At 45.7% G+C, this 18,549-nt stretch overlaps 15 non-coding genes across 15 annotated transcripts; all 15 read left to right on the top strand.

The window, feature by feature from the left end:
* Nucleotides 1-4,872: 4,872 nt before the first annotated feature.
* On the top strand, nucleotides 4,873-4,944 carry trnag-ucc (transfer RNA glycine (anticodon UCC)). Its single transcript has one exon. It is a non-coding gene; the product is annotated as a tRNA-Gly (tRNA).
* A 575-nt stretch (nucleotides 4,945-5,519) lies between these two features.
* trnas-cga (transfer RNA serine (anticodon CGA)) lies at nucleotides 5,520-5,601 on the top strand. The gene has a single exon. It is a non-coding gene; the product is annotated as a tRNA-Ser (tRNA).
* Nucleotides 5,602-6,966: 1,365 nt separating this feature from the next.
* trnag-ucc (transfer RNA glycine (anticodon UCC)) lies at nucleotides 6,967-7,038 on the top strand. The gene has a single exon. It is a non-coding gene; the product is annotated as a tRNA-Gly (tRNA).
* A 612-nt stretch (nucleotides 7,039-7,650) lies between these two features.
* On the top strand, nucleotides 7,651-7,732 carry trnas-aga (transfer RNA serine (anticodon AGA)). The gene has a single exon. It is a non-coding gene; the product is annotated as a tRNA-Ser (tRNA).
* Nucleotides 7,733-9,082: 1,350 nt separating this feature from the next.
* On the top strand, nucleotides 9,083-9,154 carry trnag-ucc (transfer RNA glycine (anticodon UCC)). The gene has a single exon. It is a non-coding gene; the product is annotated as a tRNA-Gly (tRNA).
* Nucleotides 9,155-9,766: 612 nt separating this feature from the next.
* Nucleotides 9,767-9,848, top strand: trnas-aga (transfer RNA serine (anticodon AGA)). Its single transcript has one exon. It is a non-coding gene; the product is annotated as a tRNA-Ser (tRNA).
* Nucleotides 9,849-11,206: 1,358 nt separating this feature from the next.
* On the top strand, nucleotides 11,207-11,278 carry trnag-ucc (transfer RNA glycine (anticodon UCC)). The gene has a single exon. It is a non-coding gene; the product is annotated as a tRNA-Gly (tRNA).
* A 612-nt stretch (nucleotides 11,279-11,890) lies between these two features.
* Nucleotides 11,891-11,972, top strand: trnas-aga (transfer RNA serine (anticodon AGA)). The gene has a single exon. It is a non-coding gene; the product is annotated as a tRNA-Ser (tRNA).
* Nucleotides 11,973-13,369: 1,397 nt separating this feature from the next.
* On the top strand, nucleotides 13,370-13,451 carry trnas-aga (transfer RNA serine (anticodon AGA)). The gene has a single exon. It is a non-coding gene; the product is annotated as a tRNA-Ser (tRNA).
* Nucleotides 13,452-14,186: 735 nt separating this feature from the next.
* On the top strand, nucleotides 14,187-14,258 carry trnag-ucc (transfer RNA glycine (anticodon UCC)). Its single transcript has one exon. It is a non-coding gene; the product is annotated as a tRNA-Gly (tRNA).
* A 599-nt stretch (nucleotides 14,259-14,857) lies between these two features.
* On the top strand, nucleotides 14,858-14,939 carry trnas-aga (transfer RNA serine (anticodon AGA)). The gene has a single exon. It is a non-coding gene; the product is annotated as a tRNA-Ser (tRNA).
* A 735-nt stretch (nucleotides 14,940-15,674) lies between these two features.
* On the top strand, nucleotides 15,675-15,746 carry trnag-ucc (transfer RNA glycine (anticodon UCC)). Its single transcript has one exon. It is a non-coding gene; the product is annotated as a tRNA-Gly (tRNA).
* Nucleotides 15,747-16,346: 600 nt separating this feature from the next.
* On the top strand, nucleotides 16,347-16,428 carry trnas-aga (transfer RNA serine (anticodon AGA)). The gene has a single exon. It is a non-coding gene; the product is annotated as a tRNA-Ser (tRNA).
* A 1,352-nt stretch (nucleotides 16,429-17,780) lies between these two features.
* trnag-ucc (transfer RNA glycine (anticodon UCC)) lies at nucleotides 17,781-17,852 on the top strand. Its single transcript has one exon. It is a non-coding gene; the product is annotated as a tRNA-Gly (tRNA).
* Nucleotides 17,853-18,464: 612 nt separating this feature from the next.
* trnas-cga (transfer RNA serine (anticodon CGA)) lies at nucleotides 18,465-18,546 on the top strand. Its single transcript has one exon. It is a non-coding gene; the product is annotated as a tRNA-Ser (tRNA).
* Nucleotides 18,547-18,549: the final 3 nt, after the last annotated feature.

Genomic DNA, 18,549 nt, shown 5'->3' with positions numbered 1-18,549 from the left:
TGCATCAGCGTGTGTGTATCACTCTTCATTGCACAAACATGTGTATGTGTGTGTGTGTGGATCACTTCTCAGTGAATTGAATCAGCATTTCGATTTGTGTGCGTGTGTGTGTGTCATTTCTCAGTCAATCAACGAGTGGATATGTGTTCATATGTATGTTTCTCTTGATTCTGAGTCAGTGTATGTAGATGTGTGTGTTTTTGTGTGTTTGTGTTTGTGTTCATCACTTTCCTGTTCTGGTGTTCTGGGTAAACCACGGCCTGAAGCGCGTGCCCTGGGGTCCTGCCCTCCCCCTTTTCAGTCCGTTTGTGTCCATTGGTGCTGCTGCCCAAAGTTCTGTCCATACTGGTTCTGGCCCCAATTGAGGCAGTCCTTTTCTCCAGTGTCCTGCATCTTCTCCTTGTCCAGCTCCTCTTTAACTTGACCCTTTTGCTTCTGTAGCTCCTTCAGGGTTTGCTCCTGCTGTTGGAGCTTCTCGTCAGATTTGGCAACCTCCTGCTCCAGCAAGCTCCGGCCTGATTTAAAGTCCTGTATCTGGGACTCTAAGCCTGACTGATGGGTTCAATTAGCAGCCAGCTCCTCCTGAGCCATGCTCAGTTTCTGCTCTAATGTCTTGAGCTCTCACTGAGGGCAGAAACCTCAGAGTCTTTTCCGTACACGTCAGATTGAAGTTTATTGATGTTTTCCTTGCTTTGCTCCATGGCCTTCTGCCGCTCTGCTGTTCGTCTCTTCTCAGAGGTCAGCTCCTGGCTGAGCCCTGACACCTGTGCCTTCAGCTTATGTTCTTCTGCTGCTTTTGTCCAATCTGAGGTGCCTTCTGACCTCAGTTACTCCTCGTGTCTCTGGCACGCCCTTTTTGCTGCCCGATCATCCGTGTTGGTCCGTCACTGTCCTGCACAGTTTTAATGCAGAATTGTTAAGGTCAGCATTGCTCGGCCTCACTTTTCATCCGGGCTTAATAGGCGTCTCATCACAACTCTGTCAGCTGAAGCTGTCTAGAAATCTCCCCCGTGTAGTTAAACGGGCCTTGGATTTAACGCTCTCCGTCTCTGCTGCATGAGATCTTTTTCCTGCAGCACTGTTGACATTCTCAGGCTGTTGTTGTGGGTCCAGCTGCTGTAGCATTTGGTCAGGGTCACATCAAAGATGGTAGAAGGGAGAGCAAAGATGGTAGAGGGGAGAGCAGGAGTCCAGGTCAGCCTCGGCTTTCCGGGCCGACAAAGCAGCCTGTAACTAAGCATAAAGAGAAAAAACAAAAACAAAACAAAAACAGACGAACAGGAAAATGATGTTGTTTTGGCTATGTTATTCAGAGAGGGGAGAAACACCGGGCCAGGTCCTGTGTCAGCCTTCTCTCCCCCCTTTTTTTTGTTTTTTCTCACTATATAATCAACTCCTAACCCACCAAGTTGACAGGACAACACAAGTACATGTTAAAATCCTTCAGATCATGTTTAATAACTCAATTTTTTTTAAATTTCATTCAGTAATCACTTGCATTAATCAATCAGAAGAAAACATGTCACAATTTGACTCTTTTAACCACTAAATTTGTTGTTTCATCACTGGTTGGTCATACCAGTGTCTTTCTTTTTGAAGTCAAGTTGTTGTCCTGCAACCCAGAGAGTTTATTTGTTAGTAGTGGATAAACGTTATCATTTAACAACAGGTGTATGTTAAGTTTCGCTGCTTTAGCCTTGCTGAAAAATTTTCACGTGTTCATGAATGTAAGCTGTTTCTTCATTGCGTGTGTGTGCGTTTGAGGGTGGGTTATTTTAACTTTTTTTCTCAAACAAGGCATTTCTCTAATTGTGTGTGTTTTTAATTTTGTTTCGCAAATTTTGATTTCCCACCTTAAATAACAGCATTCCATGTCTTCAGCCAGGAATTAGAGCTTGCTTGTGAGATTCAGGGACACATGGTGCCAAAAGCAATTCAGTGAAAAACTTGCCTGAAAATCTCCAGTAATGGTAACCGATAACTGGAGGAGAAGATGTCCTTTAAGCTTCTTTTTCGGGTAGGGACAAAGTGAGAGTTCAAGCTGTAAAATTTTAAGCCAGAGCTTGGCCTGTCTGTCGTCCCAATTTTGTTAATCTATCCTTTTGCTGGAGTACTCAGGTCTGCAGGTTGAGAGAAATCCACCTGTATTAAGAGACTAAAACATTCATTTACTATTTTTCTTAAAACATCCATTTGGTTCATCTGCCTAGATTTTACTCTCTCTCTCTCTTGGTGCATAGTTCACACAGTCAGGCAGTTGCCTTTTATGGGCATGCATATTTCCGGTCACTTACCCCCAGCAGCTGCAAAGCCATCTCTCCTATATCAAAACCAAGCCAAACATTAAACATTCACCGTAGTCATTCAAAACTTTATTTATAATATTATAATCAGCAAAATCAGCGTTTTAATTACAGGCATGTATCATTATTTGCAAATCATAATTATAAAATTCAATAACACGCTAAACAAGAAGTCCTCTGTGGGCTTCACAGCGGCCACCTCATTTGCATGTTCACACACTATCTAAAAATAGCTCGCAGCGCGCTGTCGTCACACACAGCCTCGTTTCACACTCAACTCTCTATTATATTACAAAGACGTCTTATATTTACAATCACTCTCAGGCCTGAAAGTTTTAGCGCCTACACAATTTTGACAAATTTAAGATAATGGGTCCAACCGAAGAAAGTCCAACTTTTTTGTAATCAATTAACCAGTATCAGACTCTAACTGTATCTGGCCTCATCTCTAAAATCCCTAACTCAATTTAAAGTGTCCAAAAAAGCGCAGATACCGTTCAACACGGTAAGGACACTCTAACTCCTAGCTTATTCCAGGATGCCCTGTACCCCACAGTCAAGCCAAACTGAACTAAACCTGTTCGCCGACAGGTCAAGGTCGCGCGTCCGCGGCCAGGAGGGAGCGTAACCTCCGGGCTATGCGCCTCTTAGTTGACTCTAACCACCGTTCTCACAAAATTTATAATACTTTTAAACCGCCGTCAACCCTCTAAAACAAGAGTATGACTGACGCAGATGCAACGTTATGGACAATGGAGACTCTAACTTGCAACATGGCCAACACAGATGCAATCCTTAGACCAATGGAGACTCTAACTCACAAAATGACCAATTCCCTATCAAACTACCTGGGACTCTAACCCAGTATTATTTTCCTTTACCTTGGGACTCTAACCCAGTATTTTTACTTGTAACCTTACTTCAAGTTTCAACACTCATGAGATTTTTCATCAAAATCAAAACAGACACTCACCGGCAACTTTTACTGAATAGACATTTAATTTTATCGTCCAATTCAGCACACTTCGGATAAAATCAACAGGCCTGTGCCTACCTCTTTTATAAAGGCGCCGGTCCACTCAGTTCGATTGCCGGATAATGTCTGCCCGTCTGACCATCTCGGACCGTCCAAGCCTCCAAAACGTCCACCCCAATACCACAGGACGAGCCCCCAAAACTGTTACGGATTCAAATATTGGGGATGGATACAAGAGGAAAACCAAAAATAACCACACTGGTCCGGCCGGGTCAAGTCAAACGATGATTTAATGAACACACGTGTGGGAGATGGACACCATACAGCAGACAGCATCAGATCTCAAAATGGTGGAGCCTTGATCAAACTCTTATAGCCTCTAGTGGGCCCTACCTAATCATAAAAGCCTAAACATTCACATTCTTTCTCTCACACAGCGCCTAAGCTACGACCTTGGCTCCCTGTTTATCTGCTCCTGCTGAGATGGGGCAGTATGCTCTGTTCTCTTCTAACCAGACAAATAAGGCGATGACTTTCTGGAACAGTATTTCTTATAACTCACAGTATAATGCATCATAAAACAATATCATTCATTCACAATAAATCAGCAGTCTAATGTAATGCAAATCAGTTTACCAAATGTAATAGTTATCACCTTCTTCTAATTAAGGAGCATAATGCAAACTAAAACTACATAATAATTCACAATCTTTAATTAGGGGTCTAACATGGCATAAAATAATATTATAATCCGACACCGGCCTTTGTACACTCTCTCCATCTAATGATAGAGAGGAAGGATACATTCACTACTTCTAGCCTCCACTATTCAAATTCAGTATTTTCACAGTGTCCTAAAAGCTTCCACTAGTTTCCAAAACGCTGCATCCAGAGCACAGTCAGGGACTGCAAGGAGAGAGTATTTTTCCCCCATATGGACTTCTCTCTTCATTGGCTCCCAATTACATCCCAAATAAAAATCCAAATACTTTCCCTCACACACAAGGTCTTGAATAATCACCACCAATTTTGTCTACAAGATCTCACAGTGCCATATCATCCCAACAGAGTGCTTTTCTCTCCGACTGCTGGCTTCCGAGGGGATTTAAAAGTACAATGGAAGGCAGAGCCATCGCTTTTTAGGCTCCTCTCTGTGGAACCAGCTCCCACTTTGTATTCGGGACATAGACACTTGCTCTCATTTTTTAATTAAGCGTAAAACCTTTTTGCCAAAGTCCAATCACTTGAAAGAGGAGCCAAAGACGTCCTCGTCCCAGATTCGTCCCAAGACAGATTCACACCTATTCGCACCTTGTCTGCTGTGACATGAAGAACTCGCGTGACCATTGCGACTCTCAAGGTGCTAAAAATCACGCAAGACTTTAAATGTGTGAGAGGCCACACTTGAGTAGCAAAGAAGCTTAGCTGATGAGATTAAATGTGCAGTTGCATGAAAGCACTAGTCTTTTTAGTGATCCACCTTTTGACCAGTTTAGAACCTGACAAGCGAGTAATCTCAATGCCCACCTTGTTAATTGTCCTGAAAAGCTTTATAAGCCAGACAATGAACCGGTGATCGTGCAGTCTTTCACAGCGATGGTGGTATAGTGGCGAGCATAGCTGCCTTCCAAGCAGTTGACCCGGGTTCGATTCCCGGCCATCGCAGTTGCCACTCGCAGTGCTGTTCAAGCATGTGGGCTGCGTACTCTTTTACACTAAAAACGTTCTCCGCTCTTTCTGCAAATGCTTACAATGTCAGGCCAGGTGCATTCTTCATCGGCCTCGCTGCTACCGTTTGCTGTGGAAACACACTCTTCACACAGGCTTTGAGTTCTCATCACTTCATACCTATACCTTCTTACATGAAACTGGGATTGGACACGCTACTTCTTCATAAAGACACCCAGTCCCACTTTAAATATTGTGCTGAATGTTTGGAATGAAGATAACATTTTACTAACCATGTACTGATCAGCTCTCTGCGGTGGCAAAATCATCAGCTGTGTGTGTTACTGTTCATGCAAACAAGCAAGCTAATGTCAGCCAGCTAGCTTCAACCGCAGCTGTGCTGCACCCATCTCACGGAACTGCAAAACCACAAGCTTTCTCACCAAAGTCATGAAGCTACCGCATTTACAATCCAGCGTGGCCGTTGTTGTGCACATCCTACTTGAAAGACGTGTGGCGTAGGACTTGGAAGACGTATGTCTTTCAAGTATGTAGTTCCACGGCCAAATGTGGTTGTTGTGGCCGAGCGGTCAAGGCGATGGACTCGAAATCCATTGGGGTCCCCCCGCACAGGTTCGAATCCTGTCGACAACGGTCAGCTGTTTTGCGGCAGTCCAGACGTTGATTTGAGAAGAAGCCACGGCATGGAGATCACCTGAGAAGGTGCCAGGAGAAAGAGCCAGGCCTTTGCTTGTGAAAATAGAGCACGCAGAAGCAATGGACCCAGCTATGTCCTCACAAAATTAGGCACATATTCAGTAAACATGGCATCCTTCAATTGGTCTCTTAGCCACCCCAGACGTGCCCCCGTGTAGTCGTCCAGGATCCTGTCTGAGTACCGCCGATGACTGATGCGTCTGACAAATGCTGATTGCTTTGCAAGAGGACTGGGATCGGGATTGGAGGGACAGCGGATTTCACCGGGAATGGGACAACAGCAGAAATAGCTTCAAACATCACTGCATGAAAAGCACAAAGAGTGGACACATTTCATTGTTTGGAACACTGCTTTTCACTACAGCTCTTTGCATGTAAAAACTTTGCTCTTCTCCACAGCTGGCTGACGGACACGCAAAAGCGCAAGCAAGAGTGGCCACAGACCCACTATGCCGGCCTTTGTACACTCTCTCCATCTAATGATAGAGAGGAAAGATACATTCACTACTTCTAGCCTCCACTATTCAAATTCAGTATTTTCACAGTGTCCTAAAAGCTTCCTGAAAGGCCTTTACACTATTTTCCAAAACGCTGCATCCAGAGCACAGTCAGGGACTGGAAGGAGAGAGTATTTTTACCCCATATGGACTTCTCTCTTCATTGGCTCCCAATTACATCCCAAATAAAAATCCAAATACTTTCCCTCACACACAAGGTCTTGAATAATCACCACCAATTTTGTCTACAAGATCTCACAGTGCCATATCATCCCAACAGAGTGCTTTGCTCTCCGACTGCTGGCTTCCGAGGGGATTTAAAAGTACAATGGAAGGCAGAGCCATCGCTTTTCAGGCTCCTCTCTGTGGAACCAGCTCCCACTTTGTATTCGGGACACAGACACTTGCTCTCATTTTTTAATTAAGCGTAAAACCTTTTTGCCAAAGTCCAATCACTTGAAAGAGGAGCCAAAGACGTCCTCGTCCCAGATTTGTCCCAAGACAGATTCACACCTATTCGCACCTTATCTGCTGTGACATGAAGAACTCGCGTGACCATTGCGACTCTCAAGGTGCTAAAAATCACGCAAGACTTTAAATGCGTGAGAGGCCACACTTGAGTAGCAAAGAAGCTTAGCTGATGAGATTAAATGTGCAGTTGCATGAAAGCACTAGTCTTTTTAGTGATCCACCTTTTGACCAGTTTAGAACCTGACAAGCGAGTAATCTCAATGCCCACCTTGTTAATTGTCCTGAAAAGCTTTATAAGCCAGACAATGAATCGGTGATCTTGCAGTCTTTCACAGCGATGGTGGTATAGTGGCGAGCATAGCTGCTTTCCAAGCAGTTGACCCGGGTTCGATTCCCGGCCATCGCAGTTGCCCCTCGCAGTGCTGTTCAAGCATGTGGGCTGCGTGCTCTTTTACACTAAAAACGTTCTCCGCTCTTTCTGCAAATGCTTACAATGTCAGGCCAGGTGCATTATTCATCGGCCTCGCTGCTACCGTTTGCTGTGGAAAGACACTGTTCACACAGGCTTTGAGTTCTCATCACTTCATACCTATACCTTCTTACATGAAACTGGGATTGGACACGCTACTTCTTCATAAAGACACCCAGTCCCACTTTAAATATTGTGCTGAATGTTTGGAATGAAGATAACATTTTACGAACCATGTACTGATCAGCTCTTTGCGGTGGCAAAATCATCAGCTGTGTGTGTTACTGTTCATGCAAACAAGCAAGCTAATGTCAGCCAGCTAGCTTCAACCGCAGCTGTGCGGAACTGCAAAACTAGCATTTGTCAGACGCATCAGTCATCGGCGGTACTCAGGAAAACCAAAACCACAAGCTTTCTCACCAAAGTCATGAAGCTACCGCATTTACAATCCAGCGTGGCCGTTGTTGTGCACATCCTACTTGAAAGACGTGTGGCGTAGGACTTGGAAGACGTATGTCTTTCAAGTATGTAGTTCCACGGCCAAATGTGGTTGTTGTGGCCGAGCGGTCAAGGCGATGGACTAGAAATCCATTGGGGTCTCCCCGCACAGGTTCGAATCCTGTCGACAACGGTCAGTTTTTTTGCGGCAGTCCAGACGTTGATTTGAGAAGAAGCCACGGCATGGAGATCTCCTGAGAAGGTGCCAGGAGAAAGAGCCAGGCCTTTGCTTGTGAAAATAAAGCACGCAGAAGCAATGGACCCAGCTATGTCCTGACAAAATTAGGCACATATTCAGTAAACATGGCATCCTTCAATTGGTCTCTTAGCCACCCCAGACGTGCCCCAGTGTAGTCGTCCAGGATCCTGTCTGAGTACCACTGATGCGTTTGACAAATGCTGATTGCTTTGCAAGAGGATCGGGATTGGAGGGACAGCGGATTTCACCGGGAATGGGACAACAGCAGAAATAGCTTCAAACATCACTGCATGAAAAGCACAAAGAGTGGACACATTTCATTGTTTGGAACACTGCTTTTCACTACAGCTCTTTGCATGTAAAAACTTTGCTCTTCTCCACAGCTGGCTGACGGACACGCAAAAGCGCAAGCAAGAGTGGCCACAGACCCACTATGCCGGCCTTTGTACACTCTCTCCATCTAATGATAGAGAGGAAGGATACATTCACTACTTCTAGCCTCCACTATTCAAATTCAGTATTTTCACAGTGTCCTAAAAGCTTCCTGAAAGTCCATTACACTATTTTCCAAAACGCTGCATCCAGAGCACAGTCAGGGACTGGAAGGAGAGAGTATTTTTACCCCATATGGACTTCTCTCTTCATTGGCTCCCAATTACATCCCAAATAAAAATCCAAATACTTTCCCTCACACACAAGGTCTTGAATAATCACCACTAATTTTGTCTACAAGATCTCACAGTGCCATATCATCCCAACAGAGTGCTTTGCTCTCCGACTGCTGGCTTCCGAGGGGATTTAAAAGTACAATGGAAGGCAGAGCCATCGCTTTTCAGGCTCCTCTCTGGAACCAGCTCCCACTTTGTATTCGGGACACAGACACTTGCTCTCATTTTTAAATTAAGCGTAAAACCTTTTTGCCAAAGTCCAATCACTTGAAAGAGGAGCCAAAGACGTCCTCGTCCCAGATTCGTCCCAAGACAGATTCACACCTATTCGCACCTTGTCTGCTGTGACATGAAGAACTCGCGTGACCATTGCGACTCTCAAGGTGCTAAAAATCACGCAAGACTTTAAATGCGTGAGAGGCCACACTTGAGTAGCAAAGAAGCTTAGCTGATGAGATTAAATGTGCAGTTGCATGAAAGCACTAGTCTTTTTAGTGATCCACCTTTTGACCAGTTTAGAACCTGACAAGCGAGTAATCTCAATGCCCACCTTGTTAATTGTCCTGAAAAGCTTTATAAGCCAGACAATGAATCGGTGATCTTGCAGTCTTTCACAGCGATGGTGGTATAGTGGCGAGCATAGCTGCCTTCCAAGCAGTTGACCTGGGTTCGATTCCCGGCCATCGCAGTTGCCACTCGCAGTGCTGTTCAAGCATGTGGGCTGCGTGCTCTTTTACACTAAAAACGTTCTCCGCTCTTTCTGCAAATGCTTACAATGTCAGGCCAGGTGCATTCTTCATCGGCCTCGCTGCTACCGTTTGCTGTGGAAAGACACTGTTCACACAGGCTTTGAGTTCTCATCACTTCATACCTATACCTTCTTACATGAAACTGGGATTGGACACGCTACTTCTTCATAAAGACACCCAGTCCCACTTTAAATATTGTGCTGAATGTTTGGAATGAAGATAACATTTTACTAACCATGTACTGATCAGCTCTTTGCGGTGGCAAAATCATCAGCTGTGTGTGTTACTGTTCATGCAAACAAGCAAGCTAATGTCAGCCAGCTAGCTTCAACCGCAGCTGTGCGGAACTGCAAAACTAGCATTTGTCAGACGCATCAGTCATCGGCGGTACTCAGGAAAACCAAAACCACAAGCTTTCTCACCAAAGTCATGAAGCTACCGCATTTACAATCCAGCGTGGCCGTTGTTGTGCACATCCTACTTGAAAGACGTGTGGCGTAGGACTTGGAAGACGTATGTCTTTCAAGTATGTAGTTCCACGGTCAAAGGTGGTTGTTGTGGCCGAGCGGTCAAGGCGATGGACTAGAAATCCATTGGGGTCTCCCCGCACAGGTTCGAATCCTGTCGACAACGGTCAGTTTTTTTGCGGCAGTCCAGACGTTGATTTGAGAAGAAGCCACGGCATGGAGATCACCTGAGAAGGTGCCAGGAGAAAGAGCCAGGCCTTTGCTTGTGAAAATAAAGCACGCAGAAGCAATGGACCCAGCTATGTCCTGACAAAATTAGGCACATATTCAGTAAACATGGCATCCTTCAATTGGTCTCTTAGCCATCCCAGACGTGCCCCCGTGTAGTCGTCCAGGATCCTGTCTGAGTACCGCCGATGACTGATGCGTCTGACAAATGCTGATTGCTTTGCAAGAGGATCGGGATTGGAGGGACAGCGGATTTCACCGGGAATGGGACAACAGCAGAAATAGCTTCAAACATCACTGCATGAAAAGCACAAAGAGTGGACACATTTCATTGTTTGGAACACTGCTTTTCACTACAGCTCTTTGCATGTAAAAACTTTGCTCTTCTCCACAGCTGGCTGACGGACACGCAAAAGCGCAAGCAAGAGTGGCCACAGACCCACTATGCCGGCCTTTGTACACTCTCTCCATCTAATGATAGAGAGGAAGGATACATTCACTACTTCTAGCCTCCACTATTCAAATTCAGTTTTTTCACAGTGTCCTAAAAGCTTCCTGAAAGTCCTTTACACTATTTTCCAAAATGCTGCATCCAGAGCACAGTCAGGGACTGGAAGGAGAGAGTATTTTTACCCCATATGGACTTCTCTCTTCATTGGCTCCCAATTACATCCCAAATAAAAATCCAAATACTTTCCCTCACACACAAGGTCTTGAATAATCACCACCAATTTTGTCTACAAGATCTCACAGTGCCATATCATCCCAACAGAGTGCTTTGCTCTCCGACTGCTGGCTTCCGAGGGGATTTAAAAGTACAATGGAAGGAAGAGCCATCGCTTTTCAGGCTCCTCTCTGTGGAACCAGCTCCCACTTTGTATTCGGGACACAGACACTTGCTCTCATTTTTAATTAAGCGTAAAACCTTTTTGCCAAAGTCCAATCACTTGAAAGAGGAGCCAAAGACGTCCTCGTCCCAGATTCGTCCCAAGACAGATTCACACCTATTCGCACCTTGTCTGCTGTGACATGAAGAACTCGCGTGACCATTGCGACTCTCAAGGTGCTAAAAATCACGCAAGACTTTAAATGCGTGAGAGGCCACACTTGAGTAGCAAAGAAGATTAGCTGATGAGATTAAATGTGCAGTTGCATGAAAGCACTAGTCTTTTTAGTGATCCACCTTTTGACCAGTTTAGAACCTGACAAGCGAGTAATCTCAATGCCCACCTTGTTAATTGTCCTGAAAAGCTTTATAAGCCAGACAATGAATCGGTGATCTTGCAGTCTTTCACAGTGATGGTGGTATAGTGGCGAGCATAGCTGCCTTCCAAGCAGTTGACCCGGGTTCGATTCCCGGCCATCGCAGTTGCCACTCGCAGTGCTGTTCAAGCATGTGGGCTGCGTACTCTTTTACACTAAAAACGTTCTCCGCTCTTTCTGCAAATGCTTACAATGTCAGGCCAGGTGCATTCTTCATCGGCCTCGCTGCTACCGTTTGCTGTGGAAAGACACTGTTCACACAGGCTTTGAGTTCTCATCACTTCATACCTATACCTTCTTACATGAAACTGGGATTGGACACGCTACTTCTTCATAAAGACACCCAGTCCCACTTTAAATATTGTGCTGAATGTTTGGAATGAAGATAACATTTTACTAACCATGTACTGATCAGCTCTTTGCGGTGGCAAAATCATCAGCTGTGTGTGTTACTGTTCATGCAAACAAGCAAGCTAATGTCAGCCAGCTAGCTTCAACCGCAGCTGTGCGGAACTGCAAAACTAGCATTTGTCAGACGCATCAGTCATCGGCGGTACTCAGGAAAACCAAAACCACAAGCTTTCTCACCAAAGTCATGAAGCTACCGCATTTACAATCCAGCATGGCCGTTGTTGTGCACATCCTACTTGAAAGACGTGTGGCGTAGGACTTGGAAGACGTATGTCTTTCAAGTATGTAGTTCCACGGCCAAATGTGGTTGTTGTGGCCGAGCGGTCAAGGCGATGGACTAGAAATCCATTGGGGTCTCCCCGCACAGGTTCGAATCCTGTCGACAACGGTCAGCTGTTTTGCGGCAGTCCAGACGTTGATTTGAGAAGAAGCCACGGCATGGAGATCACCTGAGAAGGTGCCAGGAGAAAGAGCCAGGCCTTTGCTTGTGAAAATAAAGCACGCAGAAGCAATGGACCCAGCTATGTCCTGACAAAATTAGGCACATATTCAGTAAACATGGCATCCTTCAATTGGTCTCTTAGCCACCCCAGACGTGCCCCCGTGTAGTCGTCCAGGATCCTGTCTGAGTACCGCCGATGACTGATGCGTCTGACAAATGCTGATTGCTTTGCAAGAGGATCGGGATTGGAGGGACAGCGGATTTCACTGGGAATGGGACAACAGCAGAAATAGCTTCAAACATCACTGCATGAAAAGCACAAAGAGTGGACACATTTCATTGTTTGGAACACTGCTTTTCACTACAGCTCTTTGCATGTAAAAACTTTGCTCTTCTCCACAGCTGGCTGACGGACACGCAAAAGCGCAAGCAAGAGTGGCCACAGACCCACTATGCCGGCCTTTGTACACTCTCTCCATCTAATGATAGAGAGGAAGGATACATTCACTACTTCTAGCCTCCACTATTCAAATTCAGTATTTTCACAGTGTCCTAAAAGCTTCCTGAAAGTCCATTACACTATTTTCCAAAACGCTGCATCCAGAGCACAGTCAGGGACTGGAAGGAGAGAGTATTTTTACCCCATATGGACTTCTCTCTTCATTGGCTCCCAATTACATCCCAAATAAAAATCCAAATACTTTCCCTCACACACAAGGTCTTCAATAATCACCACCAATTTTGTCTACAAGATCTCACAGTGCCATATCATCCCAACAGAGTGCTTTGCTCTCCGACTGCTGGCTTCCGAGGGGATATAAAAGTACAATGGAAGGCAGAGCCATCGCTTTTTAGGCTCCTCTCTGTGGAACCAGCTCCCACTTTGTATTCGGGACACAGACACTTGCTCTCATTTTTTAATTAAGCGTAAAACCTTTTTGCCAAAGTCCAATCACTTGAAAGAGGAGCCAAAGACGTCCTCGTCCCAGATTCGTCCCAAGACAGATTCACACCTATTCGCACCTTGTCTGCTGTGACATGAAGAACTCGCGTGACCATTGCGACTCTCAAGGTGCTAAAAATCACGCAAGACTTTAAATGCGTGAGAGGCCACACTTGAGTAGCAAAGAAGCTTAGCTGATGAGATTAAATGTGCAGTTGCATGAAAGCACTAGTCTTTTTAGTGATCCACCTTTTGACCAGTTTAGAACCTGACAAGCGAGTAATCTCAATGCCCACCTTGTTAATTGTCCTGAAAAGCTTTATAAGCCAGACAATGAATCGGTGATCTTGCAGTCTTTCACAGCGATGGTGGTATAGTGGCGAGCATAGCTGCCTTCCAAGCAGTTGTGGCCGAGCGGTCAAGGCGATGGACTAGAAATCCATTGGGGTCTCCCCGCACAGGTTCGAATCCTGTCGACAACGGTCAGCTGTTTTGCGGCAGTCCAGACGTTGATTTGAGAAGAAGCCACGGCACGGAGATCTCCTGAGAAGGTGCCAGGAGAAAGAGCCAGGCCTTTACTTGTGAAAATAGAGCACGCAGAAGCAATGGACCCAGCTATGTCCTGACAAAATTAGGCACATATTCAGTAAACATGGCATCCTTCAATTGGTCTCTTAGCCACCCCACAAGTGCCCCCGTGTAGTCGTCCAGGATCCTGTCTGAGTACCACTGATGCATCTGACAAATGCTGATTGCTTTGCAAGAGGATCGGGATTGGAGGGACAGCGGATTTCACCGGGAATGGGACAACAGCAGAAATAGCTTCAAACATCACTGCATGAAAAGCACAAAGAGTGGACACATTTCATTGTTTGGAACACTGCTTTTCACTACAGCTCTTTGCATGTAAAAACTTTGCTCTTCTCCACAGCTGGCTGACGGACACGCAAAAGCGCAAGCAAGAGTGGCCACACGACTCTCAAGGTGCTAAAAATCACGCAAGAGTTTAAATGCGTGAGAGGCCACACTTGAGTAGCAAAGAAGCTTTGCTGATGAGATTAAATGTGCAGTTTCATGAAAGCACTAGTCTTTTTAGTGATCCACCTTTTGACCAGTTTAGAACCTGACAAGCGAGTAATCTCAATGCCCACCTTGTTAATTGTCCTGAAAAGCTTTATAAGCCAGACAATAAATCGGTGATCGTGCAGTCTTTCACAGCGATGGTGGTATAGTGGCGAGCATAGCTGTCTTCCAAGCAGTTGACCCGGGTTCGATTCCCGGCCCTCGCAGTGCTGTTCAAGCATGTGGGCTGCGTACTGTTTTACACTAAAAACGTTCTCCGCTCTTTCTGCAAATGCTTACAATGTCAGGCCAGGTGCATTCTTCATCGGCCTCGCTGCTACCGTTTGCTGTGGAAACACACTCTTCACACAGGCTTTGAGTTCTCATCACTTCATACCTATACCTTCTTACATGAAACTGGGATTGGACACGCTACTTCTTCATAAAGACACCCAGTCCCACTTTAAATATTGTGCTGAATGTTTGGAATGAAGATAACATTTTACTAACCATGTACTGATCAGCTCTTTGCAGTGGCAAAATCATCAGCTGTGTGTGTTACTGTTCATGCAAACAAGCAAGCTAATGTCAGCCAGCTAGCTTCAACCGCAGCTGTGCGGAACTGCAAAACTAGCATTTGTCAGACGCATCAGTCATCGGCGGTACTCAGGAAAACCAAAACCACAAGCTTTCTCACCAAAGTCATGAAGCTACCGCATTTACAATCCAGCGTGGCCGTTGCTGTGCACATCCTACTTGAAAGACGTGTGGCGTAGGACTTGGAAGACGTATGTCTTTCAAGTATGTAGTTCCACGGCCAAATGTGGTTGTTGTGGCCGAGCGGTCAAGGCGATGGACTAGAAATCCATTGGGGTCTCCCCGCACAGCTTCGAATCCTGTCGACAACGGTCAGCTGTTTTGCGGCAGTCCAGACGTTGATTTGAGAAGAAGCCACGGCATGGAGATCACCTGAGAAGGTGCCAGGAGAAAGAGCCAGGCCTTTGCTTGTGAAAATAAAGCACGCAGAAGCAATGGACCCAGCTATGTCCTGACAAAATTAGGCACATATTCAGTAAACATGGCATCCTTCAATTGGTCTCTTAGCCACCCCACAAGTGCCCCCGTGTAGTCGTCCAGGATCCTGTCTGAGTACCACTGATGCATCTGACAAATGCTGATTGCTTTGCAAGAGGATCGGGATTGGAGGGACAGCGGATTTCACCGGGAATGGGACAACAGCAGAAATAGCTTCAAACATCACTGCATGAAAAGCACAAAGAGTGGACACATTTCATTGTTTGGAACACTGCTTTTCACTACAGCTCTTTGCATGTAAAAACTTTGCTCTTCTCCACAGCTGGCTGACGGACACGCAAAAGCGCAAGCAAGAGTGGCCACACGACTCTCAAGGTGCTAAAAATCACGCAAGAGTTTAAATGCGTGAGAGGCCACACTTGAGTAGCAAAGAAGCTTTGCTGATGAGATTAAATGTGCAGTTTCATGAAAGCACTAGTCTTTTTAGTGATCCACCTTTTGACCAGTTTAGAACCTGACAAGCGAGTAATCTCAATGCCCACCTTGTTAATTGTCCTGAAAAGCTTTATAAGCCAGACAATAAATCGGTGATCGTGCAGTCTTTCACAGCGATGGTGGTATAGTGGCGAGCATAGCTGTCTTCCAAGCAGTTGACCCGGGTTCGATTCCCGGCCCTCGCAGTGCTGTTCAAGCATGTGGGCTGCGTACTGTTTTACACTAAAAACGTTCTCCGCTCTTTCTGCAAATGCTTACAATGTCAGGCCAGGTGCATTCTTCATCGGCCTCGCTGCTACCGTTTGCTGTGGAAACACACTCTTCACACAGGCTTTGAGTTCTCATCACTTCATACCTATACCTTCTTACATGAAACTGGGATTGGACACGCTACTTCTTCATAAAGACACCCAGTCCCACTTTAAATATTGTGCTGAATGTTTGGAATGAAGATAACATTTTACTAACCATGTACTGATCAGCTCTTTGCATGTGGCAAAATCATCAGCTGTGTGTGTTACTGTTCATGCAAACAAGCAAGCTAATGTCAGCCAGCTAGCTTCAACCGCAGCTGTGCGGAACTGCAAAACTAGCATTTGTCAGACGCATCAGTCATCGGCGGTACTCAGGAAAACCAAAACCACAAGCTTTCTCACCAAAGTCATGAAGCTACCGCATTTACAATCCAGCGTGGCCGTTGCTGTGCACATCCTACTTGAAAGACGTGTGGCGTAGGACTTGGAAGACGTATGTCTTTCAAGTATGTAGTTCCACGGCCAAATGTGGTTGTTGTGGCCGAGCGGTCAAGGCGATGGACTAGAAATCCATTGGGGTCTCCCCGCACAGCTTCGAATCCTGTCGACAACGGTCAGCTGTTTTGCGGCAGTCCAGACGTTGATTTGAGAAGAAGCCACGGCATGGAGATCACCTGAGAAGGTGCCAGGAGAAAGAGCCAGGCCTTTGCTTGTGAAAATAAAGCACGCAGAAGCAATGGACCCAGCTATGTCCTGACAAAATTAGGCACATATTCAGTAAACATGGCATCCTTCAATTGGTCTCTTAGCCACCCCAGACGTGCCCCCGTGTAGTCGTCCAGGATCCTGTCTGAGTACCACTGATGCGTCTGACAAATGCTCATTGCTTTGCAAGAGGATCGGGATTGGAGGGACAGCGGATTTCACCGGGAATGGGACAACGGCAGAAATAGCTTCAAACATTACTGCATGAAAAGCACAAAGAGTGGACACATTTCATTGTTTGGAACACTGCTTTTCACTACAGCTCTTTGCATGTAAAAACTTTGCTCTTCTCCACAGCTGGCTGACGGACACGCAAAAGCGCAAGCAAGAGTGGCCACAGACCCACTATGCCGGCCTTTGTACACTCTCTCCATCTAATGATAGAGAGGAAGGATACATTCACTACTTCTAGCCTCCACTATTCAAATTCAGTATTTTCACAGTGTCCTAAAAGCTTCCTGAAAGGCCTTTACACTATTTTCCAAAACGCTGCATCCAGAGCACAGTCAGGGACTGGAAGGAGAGAGTATTTTTACCCCATATGGACTTCTCTCTTCATTGGCTCCCAATTACATCCCAAATAAAAATCCAAATACTTTCCCTCACACACAAGGTCTTGAATAATCACCACTAATTTTGTCTACAAGATCTCACAGTGCCATATCATCCCAACAGAGTGCTTTGCTCTCCGACTTCTGGCTTCCGAGGGGATTTAAAAGTACAATGGAAGGCAGAGCCATCGCTTTTCAGGCTCCTCTCTGTGGAACCAGCTCCCACTTTGTATTCGGGACACAGACACTTGCTCTCATTTTTTAATTAAGCGTAAAACCTTTTTGCCAAAGTCCAATCACTTGAAAGAGGAGCCAAAGACGTCCTCGTCCCAGATTCGTCCCAAGACAGATTCACACCTATTCGCACCTTGTCTGCTGTGACATGAAGAACTCGCGTGACCATTGCGACTCTCAAGGTGCTAAAAATCACGCAAGACTTTAAATGCGTGAGAGGCCACACTTGAGTAGCAAAGAAGCTTAGCTGATGAGATTAAATGTGCAGTTGCATGAAAGCACTAGTCTTTTTAGTGATCCACCTTTTGACCAGTTTAGAACCTGACAAGCGAGTAATCTCAATGCCCACCTTGTTAATTGTCCTGAAAAGCTTTATAAGCCAGACAATGAATCGGTGATCTTGCAGTCTTTCACAGCGATGGTGGTATAGTGGCGAGCATAGCTGCCTTCCAAGCAGTTGACCCGGGTTGGATTCCCGGCCATCGCAGTTGCCGCTCGCAGTGCTGTTCAAGCATGTGGGCTGCGTGCTCTTTTACACTAAAAACGTTCTCCGCTCTTTCTGCAAATGCTTACAATGTCAGGCCAGGTGCATTCTTCATCGGCCTCGCTGCTACCGTTTGCTGTGGAAAGACACTGTTCACACAGGCTTTGAGTTCTCATCACTTCATACCTATACCTTCTTACATGAAACTGGGATTGGACACGCTACTTCTTCATAAAGACACCCAGTCCCACTTTAAATATTGTGCTGAATGTTTGGAATGAAGATAACATTTTACGAACCATGTACTGATCAGCTCTTTGCGGTGGCAAAATCATCAGCTGTGTGTGTTACTGTTCATGCAAACAAGCAAGCTAATGTCAGCCAGCTAGCTTCAACCGCAGCTGTGCGGAACTGCAAAACTAGCATTTGTCAGACGCATCAGTCATCGGCGGTACTCAGGAAAACCAAAACCACAAGCTTTCTCACCAAAGTCATGAAGCTACCGCATTTACAATCCAGCGTGGCCGTTGTTGTGCACATCCTACTTGAAAGACGTGTGGCGTAGGACTTGGAAGACGTATGTCTTTCAAGTATGTAGTTCCACGGCCAAATGTGGTTGTTGTGGCCGAGCGGTCAAGGCGATGGACTCGAAATCCATTGGGGTCTCCCCGCACAGGTTCGAATCCTGTCGACAACGGTC

This window comes from Neolamprologus multifasciatus, chromosome 9 (genome assembly GCF_963576455.1).
Source record: "Neolamprologus multifasciatus chromosome 9, fNeoMul1.2, whole genome shotgun sequence".
Lineage (NCBI taxonomy): Eukaryota > Metazoa > Chordata > Actinopteri > Cichliformes > Cichlidae > Neolamprologus > Neolamprologus multifasciatus.
This window is presented reverse-complemented; position numbering and strand designations above follow the sequence as displayed.